Below are 14,867 nucleotides of genomic sequence, written 5' to 3'. Positions count from 1 at the left end.
TCCGTGTGCGGGATGAGCACTCCCGGTACCCGCGGGGTCCGTGTGCGGGATGAGCTGTGCCGGTACCGCCGGGGTCCGTGTGCGGGATGAGCACTCCCGGTACCCGCGGGGTCCGTGTGCGGGATGCGCACTCCCGGTACCCGCGGGGTCCGTGTGCGGGATGCGCACTCCCGGTACCCCCGCACCCCGCGGGGACCCGGCGGGCGGGCGGGCGGCTCCTCCCCGCGGTGACGGCCCCGCGCCCGCCCCGCCCCGCCCCGCTCCGCCCCGCCCGCTCCCCGAGAGGCCGCTCGGCTCGGCTCGGCTCCGCTCCCCGCCGCCGCACACCGCCCGGGAGCCGCAGCCGCCCGCGCCGGCCCGGGGGAGCCGCTCCGAGCGCGGCTGCCGAGGTGAGCGCCGGGGCCGGGGCAGAGCGCGGGTCAGGGGCCGGGGGGAGACCCCCCCCATCCACCGCGGGGCCGCTCCCCCTTCCATTCCCTTATTTCTCGTATGCCGACCCCCCTCGCCGCCGCCTCCGGGCGATGTTTTATTCATGGCCCGGCGGGCTTTGTGCGGAGCGGGCTCGCCGGGAGCGCCGGACCCGCGGCCGCGGCGGGGAAATGGCTGCGGGTGGGCGGCTCGGAGCCCCCCCGGCGCTGCCGGGCCGGGGCCATCGCGCCCGGGGGCTCGGCTGCGGCTCCACGGCCGCGGCGGGAGCGAAGGCTGCGAGCCGCTCTCCGGCGGGTTTTGTGTTACAGCTGTGTGTCGATATCCGTGTCTGTTTATTCTACGTTCTTTTTCGATGTTCGGCAGCAGCGTATTGCAACACCGACCGCTCGTGCGCCGGGCGGCACTTACACCATCACCGAGTTAACTGTAGATGTCAGACTGTGCTTGCTCTGGGTGATGTCAGATTGGTAATAACGCGCAGAAATGGGAATTCGGTGCGGGCAGAGCGTGATGGAGACGGCACAGACCCAGCTGGCGCGGACAGACCCGGCGGAGCCGCTCCGTTCCCGGTGCGGGGCCTGCTGCGGGGGCAGTGCCCCGGCGCGGGCGGAGCGTGGGGGCACTGCCATCATTGGCAATTATTTGTGGGGAGCTGCGGACTCGGAGGAGCAGATATTTATGCCTGGAGCAGAGATACTTGGCTGGTTTTGCCTTACAAAGGTATTCAGGCGTGTTTTGGATAGAGTCGGCTGATGCCTGTCTTGTCTGCCAGTTGTGCCATAAGGCAACCTCCTCCGGCATCAGCAGTCCGGAGGAGGAATTCTGTTGTGTGCTGTGGAAAGCTGGCTGTGATCAATAGGCAGTGTAATGTTAGCTCCTGATACCGCCTCTTGATTTCTCCCAGGCTGATCATGGACCAGTGAACTAAAGCTGAGAGATGCTGAAACATGTCCCTCACCTTACTCGCCTGCCCTTCACTTTCCCTATGCCCTGGTTGGTTGGATTTCAAAGGAAAAATTCTGATTCTGGGCCTGTTCAAAGAAATCTGTGTGTTTTGATTTTGCTTGTCTAACTTGCTGTTTAATAATAGCTGTGAGGCTGAAGATCCCCGTGCCCAGGGGCTGGGGGTATTTGCCCTTCTGTACAAGTGAAGTTAACCGATACTGCTTGATGCTGTTTAACCTTGTATTATCTTAGGTGTCATATGATGAGGCAGCTTGATTTGTTTAAGGCTTTGTGATGATGCAATGCAATAATAATTATACATCTTCTCATTGTCCAAAGTATCTTTAAATACTGCTCTGTCTTGGGAGTTACTTCATGTGTGTTTATTCCCAAGAGGCATGGGCATGGATGAGCAGATGATATTAATCATCTTCATTTTGGGGTGGGAGCAGTTGGGCACAGGTGCTTTAAGTTGTAATTTATGGGTGTGATGTCATGTGCTAGAAAAGCTTTCATAGGATCTGCTGTGTAAATTACGGCCTTTGTTTATATACGTGCAATTTCATGTTTTGGAAATCCGCGCTGTATCGTTTGCTTGCGAGCCTGCGCCCGAGCTGTGAGTGCGATCCAGCAGAATGCGCTCCACTTGCGCAGTGGAGCTCAGGGGTTGAGAACATTTTGCTTTGCCTTGTGCTTGCAGCCCGCTCCAGGTGCGAATGTGCCCCGTGGCATCTGCGTGCTGCGATGTGTGTGGTGGTTGGCTGCGAAAGCAGTGGCCAGGTACTTTGTTTATGTTCTTCTTTCTCCGTGAGCTGGTCTGTTCTGTTTTCTAGAATAAGCGGGGTGCTGAAATGACTGATTTCAACTAATGTGTGCCGAGAGAGCAGCTTGGTTATTTCAGGCTGCTGTGGTTATGCAATCAGATTAACAAAGGTTGAAATGATCATTCAGCTTTGGGTAAACATGATCTATAGATCAGCGTGGATTAGGGCAGATCTGCTGCACTTGGCATGTTGCAAATACTGGATGGAAACACAATGAGTGGACACAGTAATGTACTAAACAAATTTTAGCAGTCTCTTTGGGATTATGATGTACTTACTATCGATTGGCTGTGCTCCAGGAGCTTCTGCAGTGCCTTAGGTGCTGCCTGCACGCATGGGCAAACTTACTTTCGGCTTCATTTAGTTGACAATCCAAGGCCTCGTGGAAAGTCTTTGTGCACAGCTGCTGGTGCCTGGGGTGCTGTGTGGGCTCTGGGCTACTGCAGTCCAGGGGTTGGGTCAAGCAAGATGACCGACGCTCAACTGGAAGCTTCCTGAATTAAACACAAAACACAATTCCAGCCACGTTTGCTGAAGCTGGCAGCCCCTCAACCAGTCCATTATTCGTTGGCCGTTTCTTGTCGCTGTCGTGGAGATAGCATTGCTGCAGGAGGGGCTCTCAGGGCTTGTCTCCCTGAATCTGCTCAGCGAGGAGGCGATGACGCGCGGGCGGATTGGCGCAGGCATCGCCACCGTGCTGGAGGTGAGAGGAGCTCAGAGGGGAAGGGGCAGGCTGGGATGTGGGGCAAGTACCTGGAGTGTGGGGAGGAGAGGGAGCTGTTGGTCAGCATGGACTTCTCCATAGGTGTGTGCGGTGCCTCACTGGGACCCCTGTCTGCAGCTGCACTGCGCTGGGCTCTACTGCTCTAGGAGGGCATCTTGTTCCGAAAATACAGGATGTGATGGCATCAAGTGTTTGGGGAAAAGGAGGAGTAAGCAACTCCTGCAGTCAGTTTTCCAGAGGCCTCTGTGTTGGTGTGGAGCCTGAGCCTTCCAATCTTCCCCTCATTCAGGGAAAGGTAAGGGACCTTCAAGGGTGCTGCTTTTCCATCCTGTAGCAGGGGATGGAACAGGACTACATTTTGAATACATGCTCAAAAATACTCTGGAAAGAGTTTATTATTATTGTTGTTATTTATTTCCTTGCTGGCTATGTTTAATTCTATATAAGCAGGTACATAATTGCAAAGGGATTTCACAGGCACTTGCAAATGTCTATCACTGTGCTACTGTCTACTCTGTGCTGTATTACATTTGTGATAAATGTACACAAGCACATTTTGGGTACACTGGAATCCGAAGAGGTGCTTCAGGGAATAGGTAATATTATTAAGGCTGTGTTGTAGGCTGTTCAGAGGAGGCAGTGTGGAATGTGATATGCAGTCAGTCATGTTAAGACTATTTCATTTGCTGGTACGAGTTTACTTCAGCTCTGATTTATTAACAGGTTGGTCTCGTGTCATCTTCAATCTTGTGAATGAAGTAAGAGCAGTTATTCTGTGTCAGACTAGAGGTCTGTCTAGCTCGGTAGCTCTTCTGATGGGACCACTCCCAGGTGCATAGAAAAACTGGAACAGTGAAGTTCTCTTCCTGGTAAACCCTCATAGCAGTCACCAGTCTAGGAGACCTGTGGGCTGGCAGTTCCAGGGAGGAATTAAACTGTGTTTAATAGCTGCTGATGGATTGTCTTCTTTAAAAAAATGTTTTAATTAGTTTTGAAAAACTTCATGACATTAGTGTTCACAACCTCCTGTGCTGGTGAACTTCTGGTATAATTGTCCAGTCTGAAAAGGATTTTATATTTTCATTTTACAGTTTGCCATTTGAAGTCCTTGTGATTCTATCTGAATTCTAGAAGAATATATTTCTTTTTAGATTTTCACACAGAAATTTACTATATGTGAGGATGCTAAGTGATCTCAGAAGGTAAATGAAGATAACTGCTTTATATTTGCAGTGAGGTATAATCCCAGCCCTGTTTGCAGTCATGTTTCATGCATAGGTACCACTATGGCTGTCATATATAGGTGACTGTATGCAAAAAAAATCTTCAAATACAATAAGTGTTTTCTGCAGCTGTGCATCCTTGACATAGGATGGGTGAGTCTTGATTCAGAAACACTCAGATGACAAAAGAGTTGCTGCAAGCCAAGGACCAGCTTCAGCAATGTTGTTGGAAGATTTGCCAAAGTAAATCTTAGCAAGGGATCTGGTGCATCATTTTAGGGCACGCGTAAGAATGCAGAGAATAGAATTTAAAAGTTCTATTAAAGAGTTTGAAGTTAAGTAATACAGATCTCAGTAAGTGCTGCCTGATGCAGAAAAAGCAGTAACTCAGTCCCTGAACTGTTCCGTTGGTTGGCTTCCACCATGCCATCCTCGACCATTTCAAGAATAGATGGGTGGTAACAAAGTTGTGGTTTAAATTCCACTTTTTCTTTGTGTGGCAGGGAAGCAGGATCTTTTGGCTGTGAGTTGACCTACAGTATTTGCTTTTGTGCTGGTGGTTCAGGAGTCTGTCTGGGTTGCAGGAGCCCTCTGGGTCACAGACTTCTGGATGCTGGTGGTAAAGCTGTGTTTGGTTTATTAAAATAAGCTCTTCAAAGGTTGGTAATTTATTCAGAATCATACAATCAAAGAGTATCCTCAGCTGGAAGGGACCCACCAGGATCATTGAGTCCAGCCCTCTCCCTGCACAGATGCTCCACCAGTTCCACCCTGTGCATCCCTGGAAGCATTGTCCCATCACTCCTGGAGCTCTGGCAGCCTTGGGGCCATGCCCATTCCCTGGGAAGCCTGGGCAGTGCCCTTATTGTGGCAGCTTCTGAAATCCTGTTGATAAAAATGGGTAGAATTTTCATGTTTCTAAAGCAAATAGAAATTCTTGATCTTGTAATTTCTACTACTTTTCTACCCTTAAGCCTGTAAACTTATGATTACAGTGGCTGGAATTTCAGCCTGATGGTTTACGGGTGGGATAATAGTAGACACTGACCAGACAAGCATCTTGTTTTAAAAATAGAGAGGCTTACATAATGATGCTATACACAACAACAGTATATGTATATGGATAAGATCTCTGGAGCAGGGTTAATCCAACAGCATCCCTTGCCTGCATGTCTACTGTTGCTTGCTTCAAAGGAAGGTAATTCTGGAGTGAAGAGATGCCAGTGCTGAGTGATTTAACTGGAGTATTGACCCAGTCCTGAGCAGACTTCAGGCAGGGCTCTGGGTTAGAAGGTAGGAGAAACAGGTTTTTAAACCATTGTGAGCTCCTAATTTGTTACCTGAATAAGAGAAAACCATTCTTGTCCGTCCTTCCGTCCATCCTTCCGTCCATCCTTCCGGTCTGTCTATTTGTGATTTTAGCTATTTACAGAGATTCATGTCTTAATGTGTAGCATGTACTTAGGAAATCTGAGACCCCGTTTTGGAGAATGAAAACAACAAACCTGTGAACATGTCTGAAAGCATCAGGATGGCATCGGAGGCTTTCCTCTTGCTATGAAAGCAGCCTCAGTTTCTTCTCCTTCTGTCTCTGTATCTCTAAGAGAAAAGCACAGACTTTATCTGTCATGTTTGGAAAAAGATAAAGAGCAAGTTCTCTTGAAATATGTATTTAATAGGGAACATTTCCCAGGATCTATATATACAGGTGGGCATTTTCCCAACAGTATGTTAGGTGTTGAGGCCATACAAATGTTGCTGCTAACCTAAATTCTAGCCCTGAATATATCTATAAATACCATCGCCTCACCCCTTTGGTTCTGTGAAATTATATGTAGCTGGAATAATTTCATACATCAGGACATAAAAGGACCTTGGTGAACTTGTGCTTTTATAATAAACAAGGAAAAGTTTATCTAGGTTGCCCAGTTTATTCACACAAAGACAGCTCTTTTCTCGGGGAGGGGGAGGTACTTACCTTGTAGACTTTTCTCCTTAGGATTTTTATCTCATCCTGTCCCAAGATTTTATTAATAAAAGCAAAACAACTTTAATGTTTATGCATTTAGACAGACAGAGCTCTGCGTTTTGGAGTCATGGCTAATTAGATTTGTGGATCCTGTGCAATTTTGGATATTGGGCAGGGAGATTGTTTTTGCAGGAAGACACAGAGGAAGGAACACGGTTGCTCGTATTCCCTTTCTTACAGCAGCATTTTCCATGCCCTGTGCATGTTCATGATGTTGGTGTGCTGTTCCTGGGGAAGCAGGCTTGTTGAGGGTTTGGAGAATTCCTTTTAAAACTGCTGTTCAGTAAAGCTCTGAGTAGCAGACATTTGCACTTTCCCAGTGGAAAACAGTCTGAGGGAAGAATCGACTGGCAAACCAAAACAAATGCTGTCTTTCTAAGGGCAGGTAATGGGCTGTAAGCCCATTTCTGCTTCAGCTTTGAGGGATGACTAAGATGTTTCTCTGTTCTGGCAATATGCACTTTGGATCCTGCTGCTTAATTTCATCTACAGGCCTGCTCACCCCAGCTGCATCTTGAAGGGAGCACAGCCGAGGCGCAGTAAATGCGCGGACAGGCTGCCTGCAGTAACTGCACTGACAGAGTGTGCAGCAGCTGCTCTGCTGTTACCGATGGCTGTGCCCGGCTCCAGGGGTTCTCTGGCCTGGGCTGTTTCAGGCTGTGGTGTGGCTGCTGAGCATGGCCAGCCATGTGATGCTGAAGGACAGGATGCTGCTCCTCTCCTCGCAGTGCAGCTGTGCCTCCTCTGTGTGTGCAGTAGTTGTGGTCTGGTGGATGCCCAGAGGCTCAGCTTTCCCTTCCGAGCCTTTCTTTTTGCAGGAAATCTGAAATAGCAGAGCTGAAGCGGCTGAATAAGCCAGACTGAATCCAGGGGAGCAGATCTGGCTCCCCCCTTCATCTGCCACAGAAACGTGGAGAGAAAAAACTCCTGCGAGTACTTCAGGGAATTGTTTGATTAGTGGGTGAAAGGAAAGCCAGCCAAGGTTTTCTAATCCCATCTCTATTCTTTTTACCACTCAAAGGTCTAATGGATATAATTGTTTTTTCTTATGATTTATGTTTTTCAATTACTCCCTAGTTTTCAGGTATGGGAGTTTATCAGTCAGGGCTGTTGAAATTAAAATCAGAACCTCATGATGAACAAGCTCCTGAGACGATCTCTGTTTAATAGTAACAGGGAGCTGTATTCTTTGGTCATGTTGGATGAGGTGTATCTTTGAGATTAAAAAGTCCTGATGCTCATGGGAGGAGGGGAGTGCTGCTTTCTTTTGTCTCCAGCATTGCAGCAGAGATGCTAATTAAGAACCAAACAAATTGGATTTGGGCAAGTTTGCCTTTGCTATGGCAGTGAAAATGTTTTGTTTGGGAGAGCTGTGCAAATTACACCTGCAGGCGTTCACGCAGAGATAAATCAGCCCCTGGCTGCCCCAAATCTTCCTGCTTGAGTCTGCAGAAATATGCCAGAGAAGCTTTGGGGATGGCAGGAGTCAGCGAGCATGTTCTGGAGCAGATTGCGTAGGGGCACAGCCCTGAGCAGAGATGTCACAGCGAGGAGCGACTGCGATGGCAGCACAGAGAGGCTCTGCCAGCGGGACAGCGCGTCGGGGTGCGCAGCTCCAAACTTGGGGCTGCGCTGCTCTTCTTCCCCATCAACAGGGCCCTGAGCTGGCTTTTCCTCTAACTGCTGTTCTGCGCTGTTTTCTGAAAAATCAGACCTTAAAACGTGGAATAAGAGACCTCAGGCTTAGTAACAACGTTTAGGAGAATAAGAAACGCTCAGCCTTGTGAAGCTGCATTTAGTTGTACATTTATTTGGGGATTTTTTTTCACAAGCATAATGGAAAATTATGCATTCGACTCTTTCTCAGAGTTGCCGTGGGATTCAGGGGACCTAATTTCCCTAAGACTATGAAAATCCCAGGCTTTGCCATTTAATTTTTGTTTGCCTTTACACTTCTGTACTAGTCTCTGAGCCTTCTTTCATCCACAGCAAATGCTTGGGTGCTGCAACAGAAATAGTTTGAAAGCCAATGATTTGAGAGAAAAAGGGCTGGAGCTTCTTAGATGTCTGGGGACTGGATGAAGTAGGATTAATCTGGCATTAAGGCAGAAATTTGTGAGAGAAGCTCGGTCGAGTGGCTGACTGGAGAGAAGGGGGATTCATGAAGTCAAAGTCACTTCTTCAGCCAAAGGGGGATCAGGCTGATACATTTCTGACAGGGTGTTTTGCCTGGCCTCTCCCACGGACTCTGGGTAGCCGTCACACACTTTCTCTGCAATTGCTTGGCATTCTGAAAGATCATGCGTTAAAAAAAGACTCTTACAGTGAGCAGATTTCCAGAAGGTCATTGGAAATTTAATGCTACAGTGTAATGAGGTTTGTGAGTTACCTGTAACGCAAATAACAGTGCTGACGAGTTTCTTTTCAATTATTAATTCTTGTACAGTAAGCTGTGGCCATTAAGATGGGTTGTCTATGCAAAGTGGTTCCATAAAATGCAAATTATTAGCTTCTATGTGGGTCAGAAAACATTGCATACTTGGTGTAACTCTTGTAGTTAAATAGACTCCTTTGCTAAGCAAATAATTTAAGCACCGGTTACTCTCGGCATTGTCAAAAACATACATGAGTTCTTGTTGAGTGTAAATAAAAGAGTTTCAGCTTTGAATGATGACTGCAGGATTTGGCTTAAAAGCTATTTTTGGGCCACGGGCACAGCCCAAAGCCGGGGGACGTTTGTGGCTCTGCCTCTGGAATGGCGTCAGGATGGAGGATGACTAAGTCATCCCTGCAACTTCCTGGTTGCTCCAGAAAGGTGGTGATTTACTGCAGCTCTGTCAGCAGTGAATCGCTGTCCACCCGCGCTGATTCAGCCGCCCAGCTTAGCTGGGAGTTAGGGCTGTGCCCCGGCTCCTTCCCACCCAGCAGCTGCCGGGGTGGAAACGGGACCATCGCCCTTCCTGCCCCCTGTCCGAGCGCCAGCCCTGAATCCTGTCCTCGTGCAAACGTGGATTGGGATTGGGATGACTCTTGCCGAGTCAGGGAAGATCGGCGGGACAAAGCCTTAGGGCTTTGGGCTTCTGAAGGTGCTGAGGTTGAAGCAATAGCAAATGTGGCAGAACCAGCACATAGTGATGGTGCTGCTTGGTGAGGAATTGGTCCAAACCCTTCCAGGCCCTGCCCTGGTTTTCCTTTGTGGGTAGAACAGGTTGGGCGGCAGCATAGGACTCAGGAGACTACACAAAACAAGGGGGAGTTCACTGAAGATGTTCATTAGGTGTGCCATGTTGAGGGCTCCTGTTTTTCTGGGGTTTGCAATGCCTTCAGTGCATGAGGACAGATTTCTTTGCTCCTGATGCTCCTGTTGTGATGAGTAAGGCAAATAGTTGTTTTACTGCTGCCTTTTCCCTACTGCCTGCCCTCCAAAAGAAAGCCCAAGGTGCAAACTCCCACCCGTCTAAAGACCTGATTTTGAAATAAAACACTTCATTTCAGGTGCAAGAATGATCTGGCTGTGATGGAGACTGATGGCAAAGCCTCTCTTCTCTTCTCTTCCACCCTGCTCTCCCAGGAGCTGCTGCTATCCTGGGAAAGCACGTGAAGAACCCACTTGCTCGCTCTTGTCCTCACAGCCCTTATCTCTTTAGTGGAGTGTAAATAACTGGGGTATTTGTTGTGTTCCTGTATGTTTTATGCCCTAAGCCAAATGCAGAAGAAACAACTCTTTTCTGGGGCATTTTTGCATCATCCTGTGCTTTGAAAAGGCACAAACAGTCTGTTGTTGGCCATAATCAGCATCAGCTGCTTCCCGAGGTGTCTCTGGCCAAGCAGGAGTCACGTTTTGACGCAGTCCTGGTCAGAGGCAGAGGTGGGAGGGAAGATCCCAGGTGAATTAACCATGCCATAAGGATAAGGAAATTATCCCCCAAAATCTGTGATCTTTCCTAGCATGTGGGGTCAGCTCTGCATTTGGTTGTGACTGAATATCCTCAGGAATAAAAACTGCAAGAGTGGAGGCAGCTATGATTTCTGGATTTCTGTTTCATGGTTGCTACCTGCTGAATGGTGTTGTCTGGTTTGCTGATGGATTCTTTTAATTGGTAAATTGGTGACCTCTCTACTTTTTTTTAGTGTTTAATTTCCCATTCTTCTTTTCCTTGTCTGTGATTTTCCATTCCTTACCTGCTGCCATCTTCCCTGACATGGTCATGAACATGCCTGAATTTTTGTGTTGAAATGGTTTTATTGCTTTCAAAATACTAAGTGTGACTGGATGTAAAAATGAAAGTAGCTTCAGCCTGCTGCTTCAGTGCCAGTGCCATCAAACTCTGTGTGCTAGCATCTATATCCACAGGGTTTTTTCCAAGTGCAGACTGAGGTGTGGTGCTGACTGTGGAAATGCTGACCAGTGTTGAGGGAGAAGAGCCCCCAGCACTGGAGGAGTGCAGGGACCTTTCTGTATCATCAGACTGCAGGACTGGTTTTGGGCCTTGATTTAAATGTCAAAGGAGTCATGGAAAGCAGAAGATGGGAGTGACTTTGGCCCTTAAGGCAGAGTATGCCTGTTGGTGGTAGGGGTTGGAAGCTGTCTCCAGTCTCCTGTTCCTCATCCCTATCTGGTCATTAGCCACCAGACTGAGTAGGTTGAAGGATTCAGGGTGCTCTAGGACTAAGTTTAAAACTGATGGAAATTACAGTGGGCTTAGGGGAAGCATCTTTAGACCTTCAGTTGTTTGTACTTATCTGGAAATGTAGGAGTGCTGTGTGCATCTGTCTTCTGCAGTTCCCCTGGTTTCTCTCCTGTTTGCTGCTTTGTTTTAGGGAATACTGGGGAAAAATGAGAACAAGCATGCACTGGTAAAACAGCTTCAAAGCCTGTGATAAAGAGGAGAAAATGTATGTGCTTCCAGATATTGTTGGAATAGGAGAAAAAGGACATGGGGTAGGGAATGGTGCACTGGGGTGGGAGCTGGAGGACCACAGCTCTTTTTCCCAGGGGGCTGTGGAGCTGCTGTGGTGGGAGTTCTCTGTAATTCTGTTCTCATAGTAGATTTGCTTGTCAAATACTATTTTTAAGTTCAGAATTACAGCAGAGAGTGTTTCCTCTTGCTGTCTATGACAAGTACTAATGCTCAGCGTGCAGTCCTGGGGCTGGGGTGTGCGTCCTTATTTCCTGGTGTTGTTTGAAGCTTCACCTGCCTCCGCAGGGCGAAGGCAGTGCTGATGGACTGCAGGGTTGCATTGCTAATAACTGTAAACAACAATTCTGACTCACTGGTCATGGAAGACAGAAGTACAGTCATATATTGTGGCTATGTTAATTTGTTTACAAATAGGAAAATTTGTACAGATGAGGTTTAGCACATGTCTTTCTGGTTGCCTCTTTAGAAGGTGTATGGCTCCCCTGCACATCTGGTGTTTGATTGTCCCCCAACTTCAGCTCCCACCGCCTTTCTGCAGTCCCTACCTACCTCATACAGACTGGAGTCTTTAAGTACCTTGGGCTTAGCATGCATTAAAAATTAACTTCTAGGAAGAAGTTCAGAGTAATGGTTGGCCACCATGATGCCCAGCTAAGGAGATTTCACAGATGTTCATAGCATGGCCTGGGTTGGAAGGCACCTTGAAGATTTTATCATTCCAACCTCTGGAATGGCAGGGACACCTTCCACTAGACCAGGTTGCTCCAAGCCTCATCCAGCCTGGCCTTGGGTATTTCATTTTGGCTGACTTTTCATTTTGGGGTAAAGGCAGAGCCTGAGCATGTTGTGTTTGGGTTGTCACCATCCAGAGCTGGTGTCAGTAATCAGAAAAATGACAAGGAGAGTGGGAGTATAATGTTCATAAATGTAATGAACAAGGAGGTGGCAAGGTGGAGCGCTGACATGGAATGTGAAGAGCTAAACAGCTGATGGCATGAGGCTGGAAACGTGAGCAGGAGAAACTGAGGCACGGCCTAGCAAAACCAGAAGGAGGCACTTGGTGTTGGAAAGGGAATTGTGTAAGGGCACACGTGTGCTTTGCATTGCTGTCTCAAGGTGTGTGGTCAGGGGCAGAAATGATCAAATGCTTCTTTCTCCCATCCTCCATGCGGTGTGTTATGAATAAAAACTTTCTGAGTGAGTGCTCAGGGCCAGAGCTGATTTCTGTAGGCTTTGTGTTGTGTTTCTTCATTGTGCACCCTTCTCTTCTAATGGGTGATAGAGTTGGGCTGGACCCAGACAGAAAATATTTCACTCCAATCATGCTGAACAGCACCACTAGGTATGGGCAAGGCAAAAGAGGAAAGACTCAGTCAGGGTTTTTCTTCAATTCTGAAATACTAAAGATCAGCTAAAAAGCTTGTAAATATTCCAGTTGTGAACTGCAGTGATTCTGCTTAATGTGCTTTACTGATCTTCCTGTCAACTCTTCCACAGGGAAATGTTAATATTCCACTTAGGAGCCGTATTTCTTTAGATCTCTGGCTGCACCCCTTGTTTGTTCCCTAAACCTTCTCTCTTTCTACCACAAACCACTTAGATAACTGGTGTTACAGCAAAATAATCACCACTTGTGTTAGTTCCCTGATTCTCAGTGGTGCTGGTTTGTATTCTGGGATTTGATTGCAAGACAGACAAGTAGATAAGTAAGTAATAGGCAAAGGGATAAGTAAGTAAAAGGCAAAGCAACAGCAACAAGAAAATAAAGAAATTGTATTTGATTAAAATCCATTTTACTGTGGTACCTTAACTGTAGCTAATTAGTGTGTGTTTTGGGGGAGAAGTGAGGGTACAGGTGAAATTTAATGGATGAGCCTTCACTTGTTAAACTTGGGATGGGGCTTGATGGAAGAAATCAGTCTCACTGTGGCATAGACATAGACACACTGTTGGGAAAGAGGGAGCTCTAGTGCTGGCTCTGGGAGTACAGTGATTTGTGATTCCAGTAGCTTTGACTGGTTAAAGGCCCTGCTCTGTAGATGGAGGCTTGTTGGTATTTCTGTTTTATGTCCCCACCCATGCTGTGTGGTGTTGCAGTGACCTGCAAAAGCCAGAGCAGCACCAATTTCCATGCAGTTTCATGTTGCCTCTTGTGCTGGCACACGGGATGTTTGACAGGAGAGGTCCTGGCAGGACACCAAGGAGCAAGAGCTGGCTTGTCAGCAGAGGTAGTGGAGGGAAGGCACAGAGCTGGTGCAACAGGACCTCGTGTCCAGGACAAAGAGCTCCAGTGCTGGTTTGGGGCAGGGAACCTCATGTGTGTGGTGTCTGCAAAGTCTTAGGCAACATAAAGTTGTTCCATGGGGGTCTTCTTTACTGGCTTAAAATTTTAAGGTGTTTCTAAAAAGCTCTTAAGAAATTCCTTGGCTAATTTTGCTTTCAAGTCAAAAAGCTGTTCTTAAGGATTTTCCTCTCTCCAGCACTGGCTCCATTTCCCATTTCCTCTTCTTAAATTTCCCCTCACCACATTACCAGTTGTGTTATGTTGGTGCAGGGAAACCCCAGATGAGATCAGGTGTTCTTCTGGGAAGTGCAGTTATGCCTTTCAGCAAGGAGTTTGGTTTTCCAAAGCTCACAAGGTGGGGAAGAGGGAAGGAAGGAGGAAATGGACAGGAGACCCGACAGCCATGATGGTCAGTCCATGCTGACTTGCTGTGTTGCACTTCCTACAACTTTAGTTAATCTTTGAGGAGAAGAGTTGGGGTAAGAGGGAGTGTTACCACATGATGGTTTCTGTATTCCTACACCATTTCCCATGTATCTGCTTTTGGATTCTCTTGGGTGCAGGATGAAATGGACTTCATGGAGTGGATGTTGTTGGGAATAACTGTATTGTCAACTCACATTTAAAGTCTTGGGTGAGCTTGTGGGGTCTGTGTAGGATGGCTGGGGGGATTGGGGGATTCCACTGAAGGCTTCCTAAAGAAGGAATTGCTTCTTTTTTGCTTCTGTATATCCCCAGCTAAGCTTTTGGGATAGCAACGGTTTGGGAAAGCAAAGGAATATAACAAAAGTTTGCCATCAAATTTGAAAATGAAGACGGCCTGTTTCTTCCATGGATATAAGAGCAGAGGGATGGAAAGGTGGAACTTTCTTTTGCCCCTGCTGTGCTACTTGTCCTTTGCTTTCCTGTCTGTGAAGTGCTGTAAAAATGCCAACCACCTCTGCTCAGCACGGGGGCATGAAGGTGTAAAGTGCTTTCCCCATTCACAAAAGGGACAACTGTTCTGTTGGCTTTGGAGGATGGGGAGGGGGTGGCTTGCCTGTCTTTAATTTCTTTTACATTGTTTTCTCATCTTCCTCTCTGATGAGTGCTGTAGGAAGTGCTGGTATTCCTGCAGTCTCTGAGCAATGATGGATTATCATCTGTTAAGGGACTGACAGTCTAATCAAAGTGGTGAATTTTGAGCACACTGTGAGTGCACTTGTTCCTTGTGTGCTGTTACTCAGTGTCTGTGGTGTACGAATGTTTGCTAGTGACAAAACTCACTTTCATGTTTATAGACTTAATGATTTGTTTTGGTAAAACTCCCTTAATTTAGTCTCTTTGAAGCCTGTAGCAAAATAAATTTACTTTCAGAGTTGGTCACTTTTTTTGAGATTGCATTTTTCCTCATGTTTTCTGCCTACTCAACTATGCACAGCCAATCAGAATGTTTTTAGTCCTACTATAATTTGTATGGTAAATAAGCAGTTTATTCTATTCTCCAT

The 14,867-nt window shown here is 47.3% G+C and overlaps 1 protein-coding gene across 2 annotated transcripts in view; it reads left to right on the top strand.

Moving 5' to 3' along the window:
* The first annotated feature begins 259 nt into the window (after positions 1-259).
* The window catches only part of C9H1orf21 (chromosome 9 C1orf21 homolog), a 115,131-nt gene continuing 100,523 nt past the window's right edge, over positions 260-14,867 (top strand). The window contains exon 1 of one of the 2 annotated variants that reach the window (XM_068199504.1): positions 260-389. The gene's annotated coding sequence lies outside the window, so the exon portion shown is untranslated. Of the gene's footprint in view, positions 390-1,065; positions 1,150-14,867 lie in introns of those variants that run through there. The other variant, XM_068199506.1, reaches the window with a different exon arrangement.

This window comes from Anomalospiza imberbis, chromosome 9 (genome assembly GCF_031753505.1).
Source record: "Anomalospiza imberbis isolate Cuckoo-Finch-1a 21T00152 chromosome 9, ASM3175350v1, whole genome shotgun sequence".
NCBI classification, from domain to species: Eukaryota; Metazoa; Chordata; class Aves; order Passeriformes; family Viduidae; genus Anomalospiza; species Anomalospiza imberbis.
This window is presented reverse-complemented; position numbering and strand designations above follow the sequence as displayed.